The 19,302-nt window shown below is 38.3% G+C and overlaps 1 long non-coding RNA gene across 1 annotated transcript in view; it reads left to right on the top strand.

Moving 5' to 3' along the window:
* The first annotated feature begins 1,344 nt into the window (after nt 1-1,344).
* LOC116482202 (uncharacterized) overlaps nt 1,345-19,302 on the top strand; it is a 75,821-nt gene continuing 57,863 nt past the window's right edge. Inside the window, exon 1 of the long non-coding RNA XR_004251792.2 lies at nt 1,345-1,431. This is a non-coding gene — a long non-coding RNA (uncharacterized LOC116482202). The remainder of the gene's footprint in view (nt 1,432-19,302) is intronic.

Raw genomic sequence — 19,302 nt, 5'->3', positions numbered from 1 at the left:
CTCACACAAGTCATGGCTAAATACTGGCTAAATTAACCAGGAGAAAAAGGAGAAGGCAAGAACTTTTTGATAAATCAATTACAAATTAACGACTTGGACTTAAAATTGCTTTAGTCTGAATTCTAGAGCAAAGAAATCATATATTTTAATTCAAAACATTTCCTGATGTTTTTGGAAGCCTATCACTCAACTTTTCACAAACCTTTTCTGATCTTGGTTGAATCTCTCAGTGAGTTGTCTTGGCTCATATGGGCATTATCCTGTGCTCTTTAAGTACAAATCTGCAGGGATTATGTGGACTGAATACTAACTGGTGGACTGACTACTAACTGGTATTCTGGGATGCCAAAATACATTTGTCTCTAGAAATTTTCTCCTTAGGGGCTGCCAGACGTTATCTTCCTCTACAGGAATTTATTTTCATCCATAGACCCTGTCAGAGGGGGTAACTTAGTCATCCATGTGTGTTTTTGGAAACACAAAGCCCAATTCAAACTGGTTAAATGATCACAGAAATGTCTAGAAGTGGGTGGGCTTCAAAGTTAGTCAGATTGAATTCTCCAATGATGTCATTAAGCACTTAGTTTTCCTCTTACCTTTCTGCTCAGATTTCTGTAGAATCAGCTCTATCCATGATTTCAAAATGGCAGTCGGCAACTCTGGGGGAAACATACTTTTTCTTTTACCCTGAGAAAAAGGCAGACAGAATACTGCGTTTGAATTGATTCAAAAACAAGAGAGAGGTTAAGAAGTGAAACAGTGAGTATGAATAAATCTTTTGAGGAGTTTGCTGTAATGGGAAAAGAGAAACCCAGTGGTAATTGCAGGAAGATACGAGGCCAAGGAGAAATAAAAGAGGGAGTTAGATATTACAATTATGAGGATGATGATAATAATTTTTCCAGTGGGTTGGGAAAGAAATAAAAACGTGTTTGAGCATGATTTCCTATCTATTCACCATTTGTGTCTCTTTTTCTGTGAACTACCTGTTCTTTGCCTATTTTAGTTAGTTGTCTTCATTCATTCTTGATACTAAATATTTTTGATACATATTATCATTTTTTTCCAAAATTGTCACTAGTTTTTAGTTGGTATCTTACTGAAGAAAAAGTTGAAGGATGAAATCAAATGGTTATTCTCACAGAGGATTTAAACCTGGTCTAAACCCAATAAAAATTTTAAAACATATTCTAATGCTAAAATTTAGGATTGCAACATGTAGTGCAAAATACCATTCTAATAATATCTTATGTCTTGGAACACTTAAAAATAGCTACTATTTGTCAAGGTTATAACTAGTGCTAGGCATTGTGTTTAAAAGCTGTATGCATTATCTTATTTAATTCTTACAATCCTGTGAATGAAACATTGTGACCTCAAGTTTATAGATGAAGACAATAAACTTCAGAGAGTTCAAGTACATCACTCAAGGTTAGTCATTGATAACTAGGAATAACGAATAATCATGAATAATCTTGAACTATCTTTCTTCCTATACCTGTACTTGCCATTCATTTCATTCCATTTGTTCTTGCCATGTAAGGATTTGTTCAGTTTCTTCTATTGATTAATGTCTTTCTTTTTCCCCTTCCTTTCTTCCTCCTTCATTTTTTTTTTTCTGTAAATCTTGGTTTAAGTAAAGTCCGTTTTTGTAGTTAGCATCTGAGAGAGGAAAAGTCAAAAGAAAAGTGTTGGCACATGACATTGTAAACTCAGTCCAGATTTGAACCCTGATCTAATTCCAGACCACTACTCTAAACCCTTAAAGTGTGACTTCCAAAATCAATGATCATTAGAGTTTAAACTGACCTTGGAAGTCTCCCACTGCAACTTCCTTAAGAAGCAGTATAGGATGGTTATTAAAAGTTTGGAGTTCAATCCTGTCTGTGTCATTTACTAGCAATTTTCTTGGCTTTATGGTTTGTATCCGTAAGACACGAAGAATATAATCAACCTCAAAGGATGATTGATTATTGAGATAGATGAGACGGTACAGATAGCAGTGCCTGGCATTTGGTAATTACTCAGCAATTACCAGCTGTTATTTATTTCTTCCCAACTGATACCCAAATATCTTTGTCTGTGGGTCTAAGTGGTTACCTACAGTTAAGATAAGTATTTCCTGTTAAAGGGAATGCATTATCTGCTATAATGGTCTATTTTATCTTTGGAAAGTTCCAGTTATTTGAACCTTCTTCCAAACAGACAGCTATAAGTTGCCCCTCTCAAAATAATTGTTAACAATCCTTTCTGGGATGGCATACAACAGACATCCAACATTTTGAAGATTATTATTATATTTATTTAAATTGTCTTCTAACCAAGAAAAAAATTTACAATGGTTATCTTCTGTGTGCCCAAGCTCATCAACGACCCCCAAAGTTCTGAATAGAGCCCTCTTCTATAAGTGCGATTGGAAGAGCCCACGGATAGGCATGATTATACTCCTTCTTCTTCTGGGTCATCTATTATGTGGCCAAGTCCCCCTTGCTTACTTATATAGTTATCCAGCTGACATATACACTACTTAGAAGTCAAATCATGCTATTTTTTGGGCAACTGAGGTTTTAAACCCAGACGTAGAATTTATATTTGGCCAACAAACTCAGGCATCTGTAGTAAGTGACTATTTCCAAGATGTTATAATTTCCCTATTCTTACAATACAATTAATTCCTCAAAAATAATCAAAAATAAGTGTATGAACTGGCATTTCATAATAGAGACCATAAAAGTATATCTTAATAGCTTTTTGAAAAGGATTTTAATTCCAACTATTTCTTTAAGGATCATCAATGTTCAGAAACTACATATAAAATGATATCATCGTTTGATGATATCTACACACTCAAGTTTCAGAAAACAACTTGATTTCACTTCTTATTTTTTCCTATTAGGCTAATGAGTAATCTTGGACTATCCTTCTTCCTATGCCTGTACTTGCCATTCAATTCATTCAGTTTGGTCTTGCCATGTAAGGATTTGCTCAATTTCTTCTTTTGATTACTGCCTTTTCACTTTTCCCCCTTCCTTCCTTCCTTCCTTCCTTCCTTCCTTCCTTCCTTCCTTCCTCCTTCCTTCCTTCCTTCCTTCCTTCCTTCCTTCCTTCCTTCCTTCCTTCCCTCCTCCCTCCCACTCTTCCTTCCTTTCATCCTTCCTTTCCTTCCTTCTTTTTCTTCTTCCTTCATTTTTTTCTCTAAATCTTTCTTTAAGTAAAGTCAGTTTTTATAGTTATATGGGACAATAAGCATCCAAGAGAGGAAAACTCAAAGAAAGGTGCTGGCACATGACATTGTAAACTCAGCCCAAGCCACTGCCTAAATAGATTAAAACTCACCCTCTTGACACCAGTTAACAATAAACTATATTTCCTAATCTTCTTACTACTTTTTAAAATATTTACATCCCATTCCTTTCCTACCAAATATAGTTTTAGATGCTCACAATGAAAGAATAATGCCATCAGACTGAACCATTGTTGTCAAGTAAAAATAAAATCAAGGAATGGAAAAGGAAGTTATTCAAAGGTACACATACCAATGGCACCAATAACATTAATGACTGCCTTTCCTTCTTTCTCAAACATTTCCATTTATCATACTGGAATTCTCATTTTATGACCAGAAAATTCTTTATCTTCTGTTTTTCAGAAAATTCTCTTCTTTCCTTCACTTTCTTCAGTTATTCCCAAATGAGCATGCACATTAAACTCATAGGGAGAGATTGAAATAAATGCCAATGTCCTGTAGTTTCCATCCACCCAATTAAGTCAGGTTTGTAGAAACAGAATGGATCTTGAGGACACTGTCCCCTCTGCATTCTCTTAAAGAAAAAAAAAAGTTTTTTTTTTCTTCTGATTTTCAAATTATTCAGTGGCAGAATTGTGGTCACTCTTCTTTTTACCATCATCCCCCCAGGCTCTTCTAAAATTTCCAGAACTGGCTCTTTACCCTCTCCTTTTTTTTTTTTCCTACAGATATCCTGACCTTGCGCCCTAATTCACTAAAAATTTTGGAACCTAGATTATAATTTCACTTTCCAAATCCCTACTATCATTATAATTCTAGAAAATTCAGTGTGGTCAATACAAGAACAGGTTCTGGAGCCTCTGTTTCAGCCCACTTCTATCATTGCTAATTGTATTGCCATGGGAAAATTATTTAAACTCTCTTTGCTATAAAGTAGAGATGATACTAGGAGTAGCAGCCTTAAATGCTAGGAATCAAAGAGTACAAATAAAACTCTCAGAACATTGATGCGTAATAAACACCTTATATGTGCTACTTAGTATTCCTGGCAATTTTTATATCCATGAGAATAAACCCATCTAGCTCCAAAGGTTCTTGGTTTCTTGGTCTCTTAATCGCCAGTTCACCTTTTCCTCTAATTTGTCACAGTTGGCTAATCCCAGGGTCACACCCTAAGCCTCAGTATCAGCAGGTCCTATTCCACCTCCTAAATCTCAAATTCAAAAATCTTGCTCTCCAAACACAAATTGTGTTTTTCCAGTTGACTTTGCACAGCAACCTCCAGCACTATAATTTTCCCACATCCCTAAGACCTCTGTTTCAGTGGTCTTGCACTGCTGATCCATCAACTCTTCTTGCTTTATTTTATCTTGCATTCCGTGGCCTTCGAGTGTAATCGCTTCCTTGCAAGTATCACTGTTTCCCTCTCTCCTCTCTCCTATTCTCTCAGTCAAGTAGTAGAATCTCGGTTCTAGGTAAACCAACCAGGAAGCCCCTTTTTCTTTCTTTCAACCCGTTTAAGGAGATTTTCCTGGAGGGAATTTCACAAATAGCTTGAATGGCTGCCAGTTAAGTACACGATCACAAAATTCAGCCAGGCACTGGGCACTGCTCAGGCCTTCTCTGCATTTATCTGGCTCTTCCTCTTCTCTGAATGATTACTTCATTTCTTTTCTTTCTCCTTAAAACTCCTACCTTGCTGGGCGTGGTGGCTCACGCCTGCAATCCCAACACTTTGGGAAGCTGAGGCAGGCAGATCACTTGAGGTCAGGAATTCAGGACCAGTGTGGCCAACAGAATGAAACTCCCTCTTTACTAAAAATACAAAAAATAAACTGGGCATGGTGGTGGGTGCCTGTAATCCCAGCTACTCGTGAGGCTGAGGCAGGAGAATGGCTTGAACCTGGGAGGCAGAGGTTACAGTAAGCTGAAATCGCTCCACTGCACTCCACTCTGGGAGACAGAGGAAGACTTAGTCTCAAAGAAAAAAAAAACAAAAAAAATCTTCCTACCTCTGTTCATCCTGACTCTTAGTTGATGACCTCACCTCACACTTCATTGAGGAAACATTCTCGTTTTCTGGGCATTCTCTCACCTACCAACAAGTGAGTGTAATTTATGCCTGTCTTCACTCAAGCTTTTCTTCTCCTCTCTTATTATGAAGTGTGTGAGCATGGGGGCTGTGTCTATGCCTACAAAAGACAAATTCCTCCTCCTGGTAGCAAGAACTTCTCTTCTGATTATCACTCTTCTGTCTTACATTTACAGTTTCCCCCTCTTTATTTAATCGTTTCCATCAGCATAAAAAAGTTGCTTCATTTTCCCCATCTTAAAAAATAAAGGCTTGCATTGACGCCTCCCTTTTAGTTACTACTTCTCTCTGTACCTCCTCATGGTCAATCTTGAAATAATTTTTCATTTCTATTGTCTCCACTTTTTTGCCTTCCATTCTCTCATCGGTGTGTTTTGTGTACATTCAGTGTTCAGTGTGTACATGTTATTGGATGCAAGTATTGAACACGTATTGCTTGTCAGGTACTGCAGAAAGAGGCTTGTATGAATCTAATTTAACTCTCACTACAACCTGATATGGTAGGAACCACATTTATCCACATTTTCTGAATAGGAACCCCCAGATTTAGAAAGTCAGGTAAGTTGACCAAAGTTACTTAATTAGTGGCAAAATCAGGCCTCGGTCCAATATTTGCTTAACTCTAAAGGCATATTCTTAAGTGCTTTTTATTAAGTGTTGTTCTTAATCCTCCTGCCAGCTTAAAACACCTACCGTCAAAGCCAAGAGATGGATATAGCAGACGTTAGCTCTTGGAAAGGTCCTGGTAATGGGAGGGACAAAAGTGCATGGCCTTTTCCTTTCTAAGGCTCTCAATTTGGTGAAATAAATTTATATGGAGCATGAAATAAATTGTGTCTAAGCCTCAGTATAACTTTATGTTCAAACATTCTCTGTTGTGCATGTAAATTTCTGTAGATAAGTGGTAAGAAAAAGATGTGCTGTCCTTGAAACTTGGAAGAAGATACAGAATAATCATCTTAAAAATGCCCAATCTAACCTTTGTTTTCCTGAAAAATAAGGCATAGTGTAGAAATAAAAAGGAAAACATAAATACCCTTATACATAGAAAGTAGTTGGTTAATTGTATTTTTATAAAAAATACTATACCCATATTTGTTTAAGTTCATAGCCACCACATTTGTTGCTATGGGTTATTCAGTTCATATCACGCTTTGCTTGGCCTGTTACCATCAACATCCTATCTGAATTCTCAACCCTTCATTAATCAATTACCTTTTACTTTTGACAAATATAGATCTAATCATATTACTTCCCGGCCAGAAACCTCCCCTATTTTTCTAGCTGTTATAAGATAGAATATAGTTTTCTATAAAAAGCATATGAAGTATTTACTGAGCTGGTTTCCAACAGATCTTCCAATCGTATCTCCCTTCACTTAACACCTTTTTTTCCTTCTTTCTCATTCTGGTCATATATATCACGTAACCTATAGATAATAGTTGCAAATTTTGAATCCAATCTATCATTATCAAACTTTATAAATATTTGGGCATGTATTCTTGGATACGTTTTGCAAGCTCTCTAAGCTTTAGAAATATTCTCAGCTATAAAATTGGAATAATAATATTTACCTTGAGGGATTCTGTGAGCATTCGACATTTATTGGACCATACATATTTTCATACCTACACACATACACATATATTTACAGATCCATATGCATCCAAACATATTTACAGAAGGCATGTGCCCACGAAGGGGCTTACAAAAAATAGCAGCAACTCTTATTAATTTTGTCACAGAAATCGTTTCCTTTCTTGTAATTAGTACATAATAATACTTGTCACTGTATATCTCCTCCATAAAGCTTGTCACATGTCCCTTCTGGATCTTCCCAGCTCTTCCTATTTATGGCCGTGATAAAGCATTTTCTCCTTGGTTGTGATTGCCAGCCTATGTAACTAACTGTCCCACTAACATAGCCAGAATCTGATCCCTGGAAGGAAAGTGGCAAGAGTGTTTCCCTCAATCAGATTCGCAGAGTGCTTACACTAAAGAGTTTTATGTTCCTCAAAGTCATCACGAAAAGTGTGAATTAGCTGGCCCTGGAGCACCTGAGACAGACAAGCTGTCTACTCTTGCTCAGCTTTCTGTAAAAACAGGAAAACTGCCTTGTGGAAAGGTGAGTGCCCGCCTCTCCAGGAAGCCCTCTGTCTGCATGACACCCTCCTTCATTTTGCCACACTCTGAGCTGCTTTTCTCCTGAGCTCCTCCACTTGTGTGTATTTCTCATTAAGACCCTCTCTCTCCCTCTCTCTCCTTCTCTCACTCTGCCTCCTTTTCTTTTTTTTATTCTTTTTATATTCCTCTACCCCCCACTCTTTCTGTCAGTCTTGTCCATTTCTATACCATTTCCATGGTAAGGTGTTCCCTGTCTCCTGTCCAGCCTGCACTTGTCTGGCCACCTCCCTCTGCTCACTCACGGTCTCTTGCTAGTAGTAGTCTAAGGGTGATGACCTAATTTAGAATTCTATGCTTTAGAAAAGAAACAGGATCACTGGGTGTGGTGGTGCACACCTGTAGTCCCAGCTACTCAGGAAGCTGAGGCATGAGAATTGCTTGAACCTGGGAAGCAGAGGGTGTAGTGAGCCAAGATCGCACCACTGCACTCTAGCCTGGGTGACAGAGCGAGATTCTGTCTCAAAAAAAAAAAAAAAAAAAGAGAGAAAGAAAATTAAAAAAAAAAAAGAAACGATAAGAAAAGAGTACAAATTTTTTTCTCTCGCAGCACATCATAATTATAGCAAGTTATTTCTGTTAATTAGCTCATAAAACACACACAAGTGGTTCAGGAGAGGCAAGGTGCATTTGACCGTGAAAGGCTAGGGTTCACAAGGTATCCACAGAGGGCTTTGTCAGGTCACACCATCAGACACATAACAGGGCAATTTCTCTTTCTTAGCCTTAACCCTCAACTGGGAGTTAGTGTAGGGAAGGCCTTGCTCTTCACAAACACTCCAGGATAAGGTGATAAGAAGATTACAAGTAAAGCCTCTCTTTAGCTATTCCACATCTCCTGTCAGACAGAGCAAGTTAAATTACAGTGCAGGCCACAAATGCATTGATCATCCACTAGGCTTGTACTACCCAGGGTTTTAAAGATCCATGCCAAGGATAAGTGATGTCATCCAGCAAAGTTTATTTTAGCAAGGAGGGTTAACCAAGTGCAAGGAGGTGAGGTTCTGGGAGACGGCCCTAACTCTCCAATGCTGAGTTCAATTCATGTGTAATCTTTATCAGTGAATATTTCCTTACAGCCCATGAGAGGTGTTGAGAGAACACAGGGACGATATAGCCTGTGCTCTGAAATGACTTACATATGTCTCTCTCAGCCCCCAGCCCCTCCCTTATCTTATAAATCCAGTCTCAAAACACAGAATACATCCCTAAAAATGGCATATTTCCTACTTAGAATTACTTTGTGAGTGTTCATGATGAAGCATGGCCTAAGTCGAATGAAATTTTAGATCCTCTATTCTTTATGCATAAAATGTAAAGTTTCTCTGTTCGGACACAATGTTCTCTTATAATAAGCTTCAGTTATCCTCTTTCAGCCTATGAAACACATCGTGTACTTTAACAAAGATATAAAATTCTTTAAATGATTTTGATAGTCCATTCATACAAAGAAGATAGGCCTTTTTGAGGCTATAACAAGAAAAAAAAGATAAATCATTAGAAACACTTAAAAATTCTGTACATGACACTCTTCTTTATTAAAAAGACCCATTGTAAATTGGAAAGTTCCGAAGTCTTTGTGGTGAGGGAGAATGAATTATAATGACATCACTGGGTCATGAACTAGGCCCACTGGCTACTTTCCAGAATGAAATTGACTAGGAGAGATCAGATGAGCCCATTCGTAGCACAAGACATCTGGGAGGCAGCCAGGGAATCGAGGTTCAAGCCCCCTATTTAGGACACACTTCCTCTTCCTCTTCATCATCAAATACGATCATGATTTCCCAGGCAAGGCAGCTAGCATAACAATGCATTTCAATTCATATTCTAAAGAACACCCAAAAAGTTCTTTGTACTCATTCCTCGGTGAAAGACCTCATGAAAAATATTAACATGTCAACATCTGGCTGACACCTTTGGTACATTTTCATCATATTGCTGATGGGAAGCATTTTGCCTTCAAATAAGCATAATTTGCCAGTCTTTTCCATCTCCTTTTTTGTCTCTCTCCCAGCGTAATAAATGGTGTCTGAAGCCCAAGAGAAACTCATTTCTGTTAACAGATCATTTGTAAACCTTTAAGGGCAGCTAGTGAGAAAGGGGCATTTTTTTCTTCTGTCTTAACTTTCCTGGTTGTCTTTCTAAATGCAAAATGACACCTCATTCAACGCTTTCTGGTGTCATCTTAATCTCCCTTATTTTACACTTTCTACCTTTTTGATATTTGCTATAGACGGCATGGAGGCTTTTTACCTAATACTGTAATACCTATTATCTGAGGCATTTAGGTATATAGGCTCTTGCCAGCTAGGAATAATGCAGATCAATTGGATGTCAGCAGCCCAATGAAGTCAGATAGTATATATATATATATTTTTTTTTTCAGGGTGGAAAAAAAGCTATCTCCCTACCTGACCTTACAGCCAGCACATTTCAATATTGATATATTTTATGCATGCATATGATAACGTTTTACTTTCCTTATGGTTCTGTGGGGAAGTCTCACTTCCCTCTGCAGAGGATTATTACATATTCTGAGGGGTTATGATTATAGATACTTACTAAGACAAGAATAATTGACCATAAAAAACCTTTTATATTCCCACAATTATTTTTGCATTGACTAAAAGTGTCAAGAAAATCTGATTTTATTAGCAGGCCTCTAATTTTGCCTTCATTTAATTTTTTATCTGGCTTTTTCCCCCCAATATGTTTTTAGTCTGAGATATCTGGCAGTTGTACAAAAGAACAATTTGTTACAGAACCTTTAGCGAATGGAAGTTCTATAATCCAAGCATAACATCAAGCATCAAATAAAATAAAAATGTATGAGATCAGCAAAGGGGGCATGCTCCAAGGTAAGGAACCGATCTAGGGCCTAGAAAAAAAGAAGTTTAAATCAAAATGTGACTGCTCGGCTATGAAGTAAGTCTGTGGAACAAAGGGTCAAATGCAGCTTTGACCTTTCATTCCCCTCCACCCACCAATAGGTCAGATCCCGTCAGCACTGAGCCTATTTCCAGTAAGGAGCAAGGAGCAGAGCTGTGTGTATTAAGAAGCAGTGTGGAAAACTCTAGAGGACACTTGAGGGGAAGAAGGAGAAAATACACTGGCTTTTCTGGAAGTAGGGATGGAGTGGGCAGAAGAAGTAGAAGTGACATGGTACCCATTTGACCCTTGAAAACAAAACTAGCTCTGGTAACCTCATTTGCTTCTTTCCCTGCCTCTGTCCCTCAAATATTAGAAACAAGACAAATCCAAGATCACAAATGGATATTGTGGTTAAAGGCATGACTGCAACTGGAAAGAACTCAGGCTAAAACAAGGAGGAAAAGTGTTCCAGTTCTACTACTAATTGGTGGAGGATTGTTGGCAACTCCCTTATGGCACCAACTTTCTGATTTTGGAGATTCTAAATGTATTCCCTTTTCAGATGACAGATGATGCAGTGGAAAGGAGAAGTGGGAGTGATATGGTATCCATTTGGCCCCTGCAAACAAAACACATCCTGGTTAGCTCCTGTATTTACATAGTGAGTCTTAACTTTTTAGATTTCCCTGAAATCAACAATCAGAATCTATACGAAAGAAGAATCACTGGAACCTTATAGTCTGACTCAAGACACCAATGAGCCACCTATAGGTGGGGCCAGACACTTTCCCCAAGTGATGTGAATAGAGATCTGTGGCCATTGATCACCCATTCTCAGCTTCATATCTTATTTCTGGTCTACCATCAGAGGGTATCGTGGTGAAGTAACTCTCTCAGCTCTTTGAGGAATGCACGTTCATGGGAAGAGACTAATTCCTGTTCATTCCAAAGTTAATGGAAGGCCAGAATGGGGACTTCAAGAAAAATAACATGTAGAGCTTGGGGGCCCCTTTGACAAAGGGAGACTGACTTCTTGCTGTCCCTCTAGGTGCTTGCTGGAGCCAAGAAGCTACAGCACATTCCAGTGTTGCCATGACAGAGAAGAGGATCGTGATGAGGGGGAATTTTGCAAGACTTGACATGTGCCTACTTGAGTTTCTAAGTGAAGTGTCCATTAAGACTGTGCCCAAGATTGGTCAAAAGAGGTCATCAGACATAAGAAGTCTACTGGGAAGCCATTCAGATCAGCATGTGAGGGTGGGGCTGCTGGGGCTGTGGTGTGAAATGTATCTGGGAAGATGATGGAGGAATCTTTTCTCTTTAACCCTCAGTGGTTTCCTTGGCCCTCAGATTGTGCAAAGGGGACTCAGTGGTTCTTGTGTTTCCACCTGAGAAAGTAGAGAGATTAAATGGGTCAGAAGTCTGCTAGGCTAATCCGGAGGGGGATAAAAACTTCTGGAGACGTCAAAGGAATGCGCAGATCTTCAGAAAAAGGTGTTGGTGGTTAAGCTATACCAACTCAGGGAGAAAGGCTACATCATGAGTGATAGTTGCTGAAGAGAATCAGTGAAGCCAAAGACTCTGCCCCAACCTGACCTAGCAATTTAGATAAATCCTTCCTCTTTCTCCCTCGTGCTTGACATCCTCCCTTCAACACTAGAAGGTCATTCAAGGACAGGGGAAGCCAAATGTGCTTTCAATTCTTCCTGGTCCCAGTCAGAGCAGGAGCGCCAGAAGAGCTTGACCAAGAACAGGGAGAAGAATAAGATGGTAGAGGAACACTCTTTTCTCCCTTTTCTAACCCAAGCAGCCAGGGTCTAGTCTGTTCTAGAAGCTACTGGTGGAAAGGAGTAGAAGACATTTAAAACCAATATGAGATGTGAATTTAAAAATAGGCTAAATTTAGTTTTACATCTGTGAGGGACTGGAAAGCTGTAGGATAGTGCCAAGGTATTTTTTTTTTTTTTTAATGTGAAACGGGATTCTGACATAACACGGTTGAAAGTCAGGATTGGAAAATGAAATAAAATCACAATCAACAAAATAGAACCTGTTTTGTTTCATATCCAATTTTAACTTAATAAGCCAGTTACAGGTTTAAGAGTTTAACTACCCTACCTGCCAATCTAACCAAAATAACTGCCTTCTGAACTGTTCAATAATTTAATATAAGCAACAGGAATATATAATTAGGTTGTTAAGGGATTATTTGCTGTATAACTAGTTGTTGATGGTTACAAAGCAAAGTGTGACTGCTTTGTCAATTTCAGTTATATACTTGGGAAGAAAGTCCCTTGCTTCCATACAACCTTATTTATTTAGGAGCACTCATTATCATTTCTCGCAGGTCCTTCCAATTGTCAGGTTTCATTTAAGAGGGACAATTGTAAGAACAACCTATAAATAAACACACATCACTGGTTTCATCCTCAAAATAGATAAGGAATCATACCTTGCATTATGCATTCTGCTAAGTCTCTTTTGGTACCTCAGGGAATAAAATGATAACTTGACAATTTTATCATATACAGTCATGGGCTGCATAACAACATTTCAGTCAACAATGGATTGCATAAACAACAGTGGTCATATAAGATTATAAGACTAGATTTTTACTGTACCTTTTCTGTGTTTAGATATGTTTAGATACACAAATACCATTGTGTTACAATTGCGTATAGTGCTGTACATGTTTATAGCCTAGGAGCAAAAGGCCATACCATACAGCCTAGGTGTGTAGTCAGCTATGCCATCTACGTTTGTGTAAGGACATTCTATGATGTTCGCACATCGACAAAATAGCCTAACGATATGCTTCTCAGAATATATCCCTGACGTTAAGTGACGTATGACTATTTAATTGAAGGAAAGAGAAACATGAGGTAGATACTTGAGGTTAATTAGCAGAAGTTTGCTGTGGTCAGCAAATTCATCAGGCCATTTTCAAAACTCCAAGATATTTGGTGGAGTATAAATGTGATCACCATCATAACCAAACAAGAAGCTGTCCACTTAGGTGTCTCTACGCAATGAATTCACTGGTATCAATTCGTTGGCACTCATTTATCACATATTTCCTATTGAACACAAACCCTGAGGTCATAACCAGGAGCTACTTACATCTCCACTTCCTACCAAACCCAAGGAGGGGTCTAATTGCCTTGGCCTGTGGGCTCTGGCTCCCACACCAACCTGGATTCTGAACATGAAGGCATATTCGGTGTTCCTAGTCTTTGACTTATATCAATTCAGTATTCCAAAAGAAGACCATGGTCTTACCTACTGCACGCTAGATCTGTACTCCTTTAGAACCTTTCCTTCTCATTATTTTACCTGTGTTCTTGACCCCTTCTGTCCCTAAACCATAGCCTCAAGAATGGACCATAACTAAATATGGTAAAGTGACTATGGTTTTCACGGCAGAGCAGTGGATCAGTAAGCAATGTTCCTAATATCTCAAATAACCTGAAATTAATTCACTCATAGAGTCATCAAATCCTGCTTCAGTTGGTCTCAATGAATAAAATACTAGTGTTAGGATACCACGTTTACTTCTCCCTAATCCTAGAAAACTATCGCCTGATAATGCCCATAGGTACATGGAAGATACCATATACTTACAACCAGCAGGTGTTTAAACCTTAAACAGGAATAGGGAGCCTAGAGTCCTATACTTGGGCTTTAGAGTTGGACAGATTGAGCTCTAAATCCTAGTTCTACCAATTTTCATTTCTTTTCTTATTTTATTATTATTATTTTTTTTGAGATGGAGTTTCTCTCTTGTTGTCCAGGCTGGAGTGTAGTGGCACGATCTCGGCTTACTGCAACCTCCGCCTCCCAGGTTCAAGTGATTCTCCTGTCTCAGCCTCCTGAGTAGCTGGGATTACAGGTGCCCACCACTACGCCTGGCTAATTTTTGGTATTTTTTTAGTAGAGATGGGGTTTCGCCATGTTGGCCAGGCTGGTCTCGAACTCCTGACCTTAGGTGATCTGCCTGCCGTGGCTTCCCAAAGTGCTGGAATTACAGATGTGAGCCACCGCACCCTGCCTAGTTCTTCCAATTTTCAATGTGCGGACTTGGGCAAGTCACTTAAACTCTCTGCACTTTGTTTATAAAATGGGAGCAATAATGTCTTCCTGATTGGGTCATTTCAAGGAGTAATGAAATGGCATAAAGAATACATGCCCAGATTCCACAGCAACATCGTTTGTGGTCTGAATTCAGGGTCCCTCACTTACCAGGTGTAATCTGTGGGCAAGTAACAAATACTTAACTTCTCTCTCTTCCAATTTATCATCTATTAAATGAGAATGCTAATCGTAACCATGTCATTGAATTACTTTGAGTGTTAATTCAGTTAGTATTGACAAAGTGTTTACAAAGTGCCTGGCTATGGTAAATGTTCAATAAATGTAAGCCATTATAGATGATATTATTGTAATATAGTATTGCTTATATTACTACCCATAATAACCAAGATTATGAGGTGAATATTAACAGTCTTCTTGGCAGATTTGACTTGAAACCAACTATAGTCCATTGATTGAAGGTTGTTAAACCCAAAGGCTGAGGGACAAAGTGTCCCTAAATTGGCCACACAACCATAAGGGACCCCAGCCACTCTCCACCCCTGCTGGGAACTTAGCAAATCACAATCTCCTGGAGTTCCTTGTCAGGCCATAGACTCTGCCCAAGGAACTCTAAATTGAATGGGGGGTAAATTGTCTACTCTTGAAGAATCTATGATATTAGGAGAAATCCATTTATTTGATAGCAAGATCAAAATCTGTTCAGTTGGTTTTCATGAATGAAGAAGGAGGTGTTACATACCTACCAATGGTTGGGATGCAATGTTTTGTAACACGAATGCGTTGCATTTCAATATGAAGTTCATATTGAAGTTCAGAAGTATCCAATATGAAGTTCATATTGAAGTTCAGAAGTATCCAATATGAAGTTCATACGTAAAGTATTCCCCAGTATGAAGTTCAAAAGCAAACTTCCCCAACATGAATTTTGTAAGTAAAAAGACCAAGAGCCCCACTATAATGAAGGGAATGAATATGAAACATATAGGCTTTCTTAAGAAATTACACGGGCGATTTTATAAATAAAATCTCTCTCTATATATATATATAGATAGATAGATGATAGATAGATAGATATAGATAGATAGATAGATATAGATAGATAGATAGATATAGATAGATAGATGATAGATGATAGATAGATAGATAGATAGATAGATAGATAGATGATAGATAGATAGATAGATAAAATTACAGGGGTGAGCCACCATGCCTGGTCTATATAGACGTGGCATGATGGCTCACCCCTGTAATCCTAGCATTTTGAGAGGCCAAGGCAGGAGTATCACTGTAGGCCAGGTGATCGAGACCAGCCTGGGCAACGTAGAAAGATGTCATCTCTGAAAAAAGAAAATAATAAAAACAGGGCATGATGGTTCTTACATGTAGTCCTCATTACTCCAGTTGGGAGGCTGAGGCAGGAGGATCACATGATTCCAGGTGCTCAAGTTTACCTTGAGCTACCACTGTTCTCCAGCCTGGGTGACAAAGAGAGACTCTGTCTCTAAAAAAATAAAATAAGTAAAATAAAATTTTACTTATTGACTGAGGGGGGTTTAAACCCAAAGGCTGAGGGACAAAGTGTCTAATGTGACCCCCTAAATGGGGACACTTTAGGAAATTTTAAAATAAATAAATTGTATTATAAATAAATATATATATATAAAGTTGAAGGTACTACAGGTAATACCAGGATTAAAGGATAAAACAGTCTCTTGTTTCTCTAGTGGTATAATGAAAGTAAAATATGTACACAAATATCTCCAGTGCAAAGCAGGAAGTAGTAAATGTCAAAGAAATCCACAGATGTGGTGCAATTAAAGTGCTAAGGCGGTAGAGGGTTTCCTGTATAAGGAACCAGAAAGGGTTCTGCAGAGGAAGTGGCATTTCTTAACAACTTCTAGCTTCTGTTAAAGGCCCTTCTGCTGACCAGTAACCCTCTCCTCACTACCACAGGGTAAGAGCTACCCCATGCCAAGAATGCTCACTTTCCTTCCCCAGCTTGGCGAGCAAGTGCTCATCTTGTAAGACCTCGTCAAGGGTTACTTCCCTGATCCCCTTTCGCCAATAAATTTGGCCCTCCTTTATTTGGGAACACATGACTTTGTACCAACGTCTCTCTCTCTTGACCTTGTAATTTATGTTAGCTTTCCTGTAGTTTTCACTAGACTGTGATTTCTGTAAGGGCGTGGACAATGTTTTGAATTCTCAGTGCCAAGAGATTTAAAATTTTTTGGAATGAATGAACTCTGCTTTTTACAATGAAGAAATCTAAAGAAAAGAAAAAAATTATTGCTCTCAACGAGCAGAAGGGTGGAAGAAAGGGAGGAGGAAAGAGCTAGTTGTTTTTGATTGCCTGATGCTATGTAATCTGATTTAATTGTCAGGATCCAAAGATTTTTAGTTGGCATCCCTGCCTCCTTTTACCCTGTGGATGCTGAGATCGAGAGACATTAAAGGCCATGTCTAAAGCCACAGAGCTGTGAAACTGAGTAACTGGGATGTAAGCCCGGGTGGTTTCCTTCACTGTGTGATGGTCCCAAATGGAGAAATCCATCATTGTGATGTTACTAGGCTTTAAAAAGGAAAATAGCCACTTGGACACAGTCTAAAGAGTTTTTTCTACCTCACCTCAGGACCACCATGGAGTCTGAACTTTTTAAAAATAAAATAAAATAAAATTGGCCTACCTGGAGAACAGGTATCTGATTCCTGAGGGAAGACAACCAGTGTTTCTCTCTTTCTTATTCTGTTCCCTCTTCTTCAATCTCTCCTTTAACCTCTCTCCCTCCGCTCCTGTTTCTGATATGGAAAAGTTTAACTTCCTAAAGTGATGATGATAATTGGGTCAAGCCTCTGCTAGGATGTTGGTTTATCCCCTCAGGAGTCTGACCTGAGCTTCGGTTCCTAGGATAACATACAATTTAAATTTTGATTTAAATTTACTATATAAGGGGAAATAAGCCAAGCTGGAATTTTGTTTAAAAATTGTTTTTTCAGGAAAAATCAGGGATAAATGATTTATAAGATAAAATAGACATTATTTATAATTAAGAAAAACTAGAAATAATGTCAACATTCAATAATAGAAGTTTAATAAACTATGGTAACTCATAGGATGCCATATTCTATATTTATTTAAAATGGTTCCAAAGAATATAGAAGACATGGAGTGTGGTTGCGATATATTACTAATTCAGACATCAAAATACAAAAACAGCAAAATTTTAATTTTATGACTAATATATACATAAATATGTAATATTTGGAGAAAAATTATGAAAAGATTGGAAGATGATACGCTAGAACATTAACAATAGCTAATTCTGGTTGATTCTAACTGGTGATTCTACAGTTTTCTAATTTTCTACAATTAACATGGAATACTTTTGCAATCCGAAAATAATTTCAGGTTTGACAAATGCTTGTTAAGCAGGTGGAATCTCATTTTGAAATTCTTCCTAGAAAAAAATTTTTTTCGCTGCTTCATCCCAACCATTGTCTCCAGGAAGGAAGCTCTGTCATCCTGAAGCTTGTGTTTATTCACACCTCCTCACTCTTTCTCCTGTCAGTCTGCATTCTAAAAAACATTCTGATACAGTTCAGTGCACCGAAAAGAACGTAAGATTCAGAATGAGGAAAATCTGAGCTGGAGTCCGTCTTTCCACATTTCTTAGCTGTGCAATCTTTGGAAAATCATATATTCTTTGAGTTTCAGCTTCCTCATCTAATGAGAATGGAATGGGACAGCATTTGCAGAACCCACAGAGGCCCTCAGATACAATGTAATAGTAATCATCAACACAGGTCATTACTTTCTCTTGCTTCTGCTTCTGTGTACCCATCCAAATTTACTCATCCTTAAGGTCTGACTCACATTTTAGTTCCTTTACAAAGTCTTCCATGACTCTCTCTCTGCCAAATTATGAAGTCTTCAATTTTTAAGAACATTTTCTATAGAACTCACTTAGCGCTCATACACAGCTTCATAAATTTAGTGAGTCCATTGGTACGCCCCCAACTAGAAGGAACAGGCGCACATCATCCACGCATAGCATCCATCTCCTTCATTTATTATAAACTTTTAATCAGCAGCTAATGATGGGGAGTTGAATCTTTTGCAGATGAGTTTCGAATGTTAAAGTACATTTTTGAATCAGAATGTAGAGGAGAAAAAAAACTAAAGTCTGCAATCGCGTTCCCTCTTCATTCACCTAGAGCAGGCTGAAAATCTATCAGTGGCCTGTGGGTGGTACTGGTGACTTGATCTGAATTGTCGAGATAGAAGGTCACCATCCCAAGAGACAGGAGTGCTCAAAAAGCCCTGGAATGGTCCTGATTCTTGTCAGACTGTGGAAAAGTGCTAAGAACATAAATTGGTGAGTACATTTGATAAGGTGAAGCAAAGTGGACGGGTCCTGCAGCTATAATTTCTTCTCCCTTACAAGTCCATCAGTCAAGTAGATTACTAGGAAACTGGGTTTCTATGGAATAGAAGCAGGGGAAGAGAGAGAAGGGAAGATACACCCAGTAACGCCTCTCTCAGTTATATTTCTATTAGTATCCTTATTCTAAAATTATTGACATGCCACATCTAATGACCAAGTCTGAAGCTTTCAGGCCAAAAGGTATCACATGCCTAAAATGTCATTATTTCACTTCTGAGAAGCCACTGGCTCTTTTATTCTCATACACTTGCTTATCTTGAAGTCGTGAACCACATAAATAAATATATTTTGATATTCGATCTTTTCAAACTAGACACTTAGCAATATCTTTAATATAACATTTTTTTCTCATAGCTTCTTTCAAGATCTTT

Source organism: Hylobates moloch, unplaced genomic scaffold, assembly GCF_009828535.3.
Source record: "Hylobates moloch isolate HMO894 unplaced genomic scaffold, HMol_V3 SCAFFOLD_14, whole genome shotgun sequence".
Taxonomy (NCBI): domain Eukaryota; kingdom Metazoa; phylum Chordata; class Mammalia; order Primates; family Hylobatidae; genus Hylobates; species Hylobates moloch.
The sequence above is the reverse complement of the archived record's forward strand: the minus strand, read 5'-3'. Positions and strand labels throughout refer to the sequence as shown.